The sequence below is a fragment of the Panthera uncia genome, chromosome F1, assembly GCF_023721935.1.
Source record: "Panthera uncia isolate 11264 chromosome F1, Puncia_PCG_1.0, whole genome shotgun sequence".
NCBI lineage: Eukaryota > Metazoa > Chordata > Mammalia > Carnivora > Felidae > Panthera > Panthera uncia.
Genome location: NC_064813.1, coordinates 3,424,120 through 3,429,967, shown reverse-complemented (window position 1 = coordinate 3,429,967; position 5,848 = coordinate 3,424,120).

Sequence of the window (5,848 nt, the reverse complement as noted above, 5' to 3'; positions counted from 1 at the left end):
AAGATTTTCTACTTCTAAACAAGAGGTTGGAAATATCTATGGGGTATTTCTCCTAGGATTGCCACCACATCCTCCTCCTTTTGCTCTTTTGTTACCTACAACTTTGTACCCTGGATCATCGTGACTCTGTCTTATATCCGGAAAAGAAAGCAGGAGTAGTTACCCCATTTCCGCAAGGCCCAGGCACTGGGGACCATCCTGTGCTTGTGTGAGGGACTCTCGGGGACCCCAGGAGGCGCGCCCCCTGGCAGACCCCATGCACACACTCGGTGCCTATGGATGCCACAGAAAATACAGCATGCCCGATTATGCACGAGACCTACTGAAAAAGTATTTGTTGTTGACCTGAAATTGCAGTTTAAGGGGGCATCTTACATTTTTCTTGCTAAATCTGGCAACCCTGGTGGTGCCATGGTGTGATACCAATGCTGAGGACCAGAGGGAGAGGCTCATCAGGGCAAGAGAAGCAGAGGGGATTGGACCGGGGAGCCCTGGGGAGAAGCTCTCAGCTGCCCTTTCTAGATTTCCTAAGCACCTGCAACGTCTTAGTCTGTAAACAGAAGACGTGTGTCAGCGCAGCTGCGCGATCCGTGTGTCTGCAAAGGGGCAGCAGGTGGCCGGAACTTGCTGGCGTCTGTGGTACTCAAAGCTCTGAGTCCGTAGGATTTGAACTGTTTTTAATATCTCACAAACATGAGAATTTAAGCAGAGCCTAGACTGTAATGCAAGAAATGAACTGAGCACGGGCACCTCAAGTGACAAATCTTCCGAGTGTGGCTCTGCGTGCTCTTTGTCTGTAAGGGCACATCGCGCTCTGTGATCCAAACTGGCGGAATTGTGTTTTACGCCCGCTTTTCACACAGCACCAGCTAGTAACACAACGATGAGAGGCGGCCCACGATACCCATCTTGTGTCAGCTCTTGGGTCATCTTGTTTTTATTCAGGCCTTGTTCCAGATACAAGACTGCTGGCTGTACCCAGCAGCAGCTAAATTATTCATTTTCTCCCCTCGTGAAAAAAGATGGCTTTTTAATCGGGTGGATTCCTATGCCTAGCTTTTGATGCCCTGCCTTGCACCAATGACTGTTAGCCCCTCTGCCTTTTTGTTTTCACCCGATGAGACCAGCTTCTCACGATGAGAGGTTTAGTCTCCATCTGACCTTCTCTCCAGGACAGCCAATCCCATTTTCTGTTAAAAATGATTACTCATAAATAGAAGTGCATTAGTATTAGCTCTGGCCCCAATCCATCTGGTCTCTTCCCTTCTGTGCAGGATGATAAATTGGCAAAGGGGCAGAAAGAGCAGGGTCGGGGAGCAGGCCAGGCCGGTCCCTGCAGAGCCGCAGCCTGCGTGCACAGACACCAGGCTCTCTTGCGGAGCGAGCTTCCGTGTGTCCTGGGAAGTACCCTCCCCAGCTCCTTGGCCACTGCAGGTTTTCATTTAGGACGCAAGAAATGCCACATTCACCGACGTGTCTGCAAAGCATCCTGGATTTGTTAGAGGAAAAGGCAAGTAAGAATAGAGGGAAAAGCAATAAAAGATAATAGAATTGTAGAAATCATGCATATTGATGAGTGTGTGTGTGTGTGTGTGTGTGTGTAAAATGCCCCCCCCCCCCTTAGCTAGTTACTACTCAGTCTAGCAAGGTATGAACACTTAATGGATCAATAATTTAAATAACAGTAGATACTAATGGAAAACACTGAAATGGTAAAAGTACAAAAGTCACAAAATGCAGGCCTGAGAGAGGGCAAGGTCTGGGAAAGATGACAGATACCTGTGTGCAAAAACCTTCCTAGGGACAGTGTCCACAGGGCTAGCAGCCCCTGGCCCAGCACCTGCGTCTCCCTGCCCCAGAGGCTCAGAGACAATTCTCCTGGGGAACCTGCCACAGCAACCTTTCTGTGACCTCACGTGCTGAGTGGTGTCTTAGCTACATCAGTAGAATGCAGCCTTAGGTCTAGGCTGTCTGATGGGATACAAACCCTTTCTCGTCCTTCTCTCCTGAATGATTCCAGGTCCCATTTGTAATGGGATTGCTTTTTCCCCACATTATTTCCAGTAGGATTTTTTTTTTTTTTTTTTTTTTTAGTTCTCCCATGAAATACTACGGTAAAAATGAAAAGAACATTTTTCTTTTTTCCAAAAAGGACAGATCAGAAGCCTTCGAAGATCTTAACAAGAAAGCAAAACCAGTTTTCAATTCCTGGATGCCTCTGTGAGACTCCAGCCCTTGTCTCGCACAATGACAAGGAGGGGTGTTTTGTGGGCACACAGAGTTGAGTGGAAGACCCCTTGGGAGAGCACGTGGCCCGCCAGAAGGGGTGCTGGGAGCGGGCTGGAAAGAGCGCAGAGCCTGTCCTCAACAATTACTGCTGCATTTCCCAAAAGTCATTTAAGCCAGAGGGAAGCCAGGGACTGGAAAGTGGGTTTTTTGCCAATTCCTTGGCAATGTTTCTAAAATCTGGAGAAGGTGATGAGGAGTGATATGCATTATTTTTCATATTTCCTAATAAGTTGTCGCCAGAATTATTGATGTGCCATTTTATTTTTTTTTAAGTTTATTTATTTATTTTGAGAGTGAGAACAGAGGAGAGGGGGGAGAGAGAATCCCAAGCAGGCTCCCCACTGTCAGCGCAGAGCTCGAACTCAGGCACCGTGAGATCATGACCTGAGCTGAAACTGAGACTCGGACGCTTAACCCACTGAGCCACCCAGGCGCCCCTTGATGTGCCATTTTAATGCGTGCTATCTTTCCTGTGGTCACTGGGTCGCCTCCGGTGGCTGTGGCTAATCACTGGGGGCCAGATGGGCCTTGTCCTTGAACAGGTGCAGGTGTCTTAGAGCTAGCCTGCCTTACACTAAGGAAACCTGGGAGGGCTGACACCACAGCAGGTGCCCTCTGGGGTGGGGCGGGACTGGCACGCACACAGCTTCCAAGGTGGACCACGTGCTGGAGAGATGCGGAGTCAGGGACACGGGGCTTGGGACAGGCTGGGAACAGGCAGGGAGAAATCTCAGCCAGAGGAGCAGAAAAACCTGGTTGCACCGGAGAGCTCCCTGCCAATCAGAGCCGGGCGCCCCCTCTCATCTCCACCAATCAGGGCTTGCACCACCACACCCTCCCACCACCCTCCTCCGGCCAATCAGAACTAAGCTTCCCACTCCTCTCCACCAATCAAGGCTGCGAACCAAGAGAGCCCGATCTTGCCGCCAAACCCACTCGGATTAGCTTCATCCTGTAACCTCACCGTGAATTTCCGCTCCGAGAGCTGGACCTCTAGGTCTTTGTTGCGATGCTCCTGTTGTTTAAAGGAGAGAGGAAGAGAAGACCAAAGGGAAGGGAGGACGGGGCAATCTTTAGGGTTTAAACTGAAGAGAGTTGTTCTGTTTTGTTTTCTAAAGATCCCCAGGTGTGTCCGGGAAACAACGCGCAGGTAGAAGAAGAAGCGGGTGGAAACCTCCCCTCCTTCCTGCAGGTGTGGCTGCGAGCACCCGCTTCAGAAAGCCCCAGGTTGTCCCACTTGGCCTCCTCAGGACGCTGCACTCTGGGCCATATGTTCGACTATCATATTCCCCTCGTTCCAGCAACTTCGGGCTGGTGCTGTTTGGGACTGTGTGGTTTGGCCGCGGTCCTACGACTGCAGGAACACTGTCCTTCAGATTCCCCTTTGCTGCCATGAAGCCAGATTAATGGAGAGCCTTCCAGACAGCTGACCGCTTCACCCGCCCGGGAGGGGCTCACGCATCACAAGAATAAATTGAGAACATGTCACTGCAGCTCAGGTGTTCATGGGACTCCTGACATTGCGGGGTAGAGAAAACGGTTTCTTATCCCATTCAGTGAGTGTACTTTATTTCCCCTTGAAATAAAAAGACCTGATTTAAAAAAATTAATCTTGTGCCAGCCCCCATCCAAAGGCCCCCAAGTCATCGCCAACTAATATTTGTGTGCAAATGAAATTTCATTTTGAGGGGGCTTGATGAGGACAAGGGGAGAACCCCATGCAGGTTATAAACGTGAAGAAAAATTCAATTTTTATTCTAAGAAAATAAGTCCTACAGCTTCTCTGGTTTCCAGGACTTCTGTCTAGGAAGAGATCTGCATATGTGGAAAAGAATTAGGGGTCTAATGGATGGTCGTGAAAAGCCAATAGTGATCATGCGAGTCTATATGCTGATGACATGGTGCAGGCTGCATGAGTACACACTTACCGGATAAAACCAGGAGTGTAGGGTGAAGGCAGCGATGTGCTTCCGGAACCCCCTTCGAGGAAACATCTGTTGCTGCAATTGCTGGGGTGCTGACCACAAGGACTCTACTTGGTGACCCAGCTCCAGCTCCAGCTGGGCAGTGATGACTCCTGGGGATGGGCCCTCAAGAATGCTCTGTGGATCTGTTTCATAAATCAGCTCTGTGGCAAGTGGCAAGCTCACGTCTTTCCCCAGTAAAAGATTCCAAAGACGAGGGTGGGCCTTGACTGAGCACTTGTTTTTCCGCCTCCTGGTTAGAGGCTTTGGGAATTGCCTCGGCCTCCGAGAGCTGCCTCTCCAAGACCCCAGCCCTACTCAAAGTGGCCCACATATGACGATGGATCAAAGCCAGGGTATGAACAGCTGGCCACCTCGGCCCAAATGCTCTGGAGAGCATCTAGCTCGAGATCCCTGCAGGCTGGCCACGGCCAGCCTGGAGTCTGTGCTGGAGATCCACCTCTCCTGCTCACTCCTGCTTTGGTCCCTTCTCTCCCACAGGCGTTGGTCTTAAGGACACTCCTTTATAACCATCCTGCACGGTATTACTTCAGAGTCCACTTCCCAGGGAGCTAGCCTGCAAAGACGTCGTGCCCGTCCTCTGCTCCTTACTCGTTCTATCACATGTACAGAGCCGCCTTCAGAATCTGGACAAAGATTCTGTTCAATCTACGGAGGTTTCTACCACTCAAAGCTGCCCGAAATGAAAGAGGCATCCCATGAAGATGAGATCTCCAAAGAGGAGACAGATGTTCAGAGAAAAATGCTACTGGAAAGGTGAGGGATAGGCAAAGGAGGGACATCAAGAATACTAAGTGTCCAGGGCACCTGGGTGGCTCTCTCAGTTGAGCCTTCATTTGGGCTCAGGTCATGATCTCATGGTTTGTGAGATTGAGCCCTATGCTGGGCCCTGCACTGGCAGCATGGAGCCTGCTTGGGATTCTCTCTCTCCCTCTCTCTCTGCCCCTCCCCCACTTGCACACACTCTCTCTCTCTCTCTCAAAATAAATAAGCAAACATTAAAAAAAAAAAAGAATACTAAGGGTGGATTGACTGGATGTCCTCCAGAGTCCCTTCCTACACCAACACCTTGATATATGTAGCAGTTCGCTGAAGCTGCCATGACAAAACACAGCAGACAGGGTACAAAATGCAACAGAAATGCATTTTTCTCACAATTCTGAAAGTTAGAAGTCCATGATCAAGGTGTCAGCAGGTTTGGTTTCTTTGGTGGCCTCTCTCCTTGGCTGTGTTCTCCCTATCTTCAGGTGGTCCTCCCTCTGTGTCTGTACCCTAATCTCTTCCCTAAGGACACCAGTCATAATGGGTTAGGGCCCAGCCAGATGACCTTACTTTACCTTATTTACAGGTTTAAAGGCCCTATTTCTAAATATAGTCAAATTCTGAGGTAGTAGGGCTTAGGACTCCAACATAAGAATTTTGAGGGGCCACTATTCAGCCATAACAATATCCCAAGGTTTTATTGTATCCCAGATATAGAGCACCCATGAGCATACATCCAGCCCAGTCTTACTATAAAAGACCAAAGTCAATATTTAACTACATAAGACAGGGTTGGCCAAGGTTATGTTTAA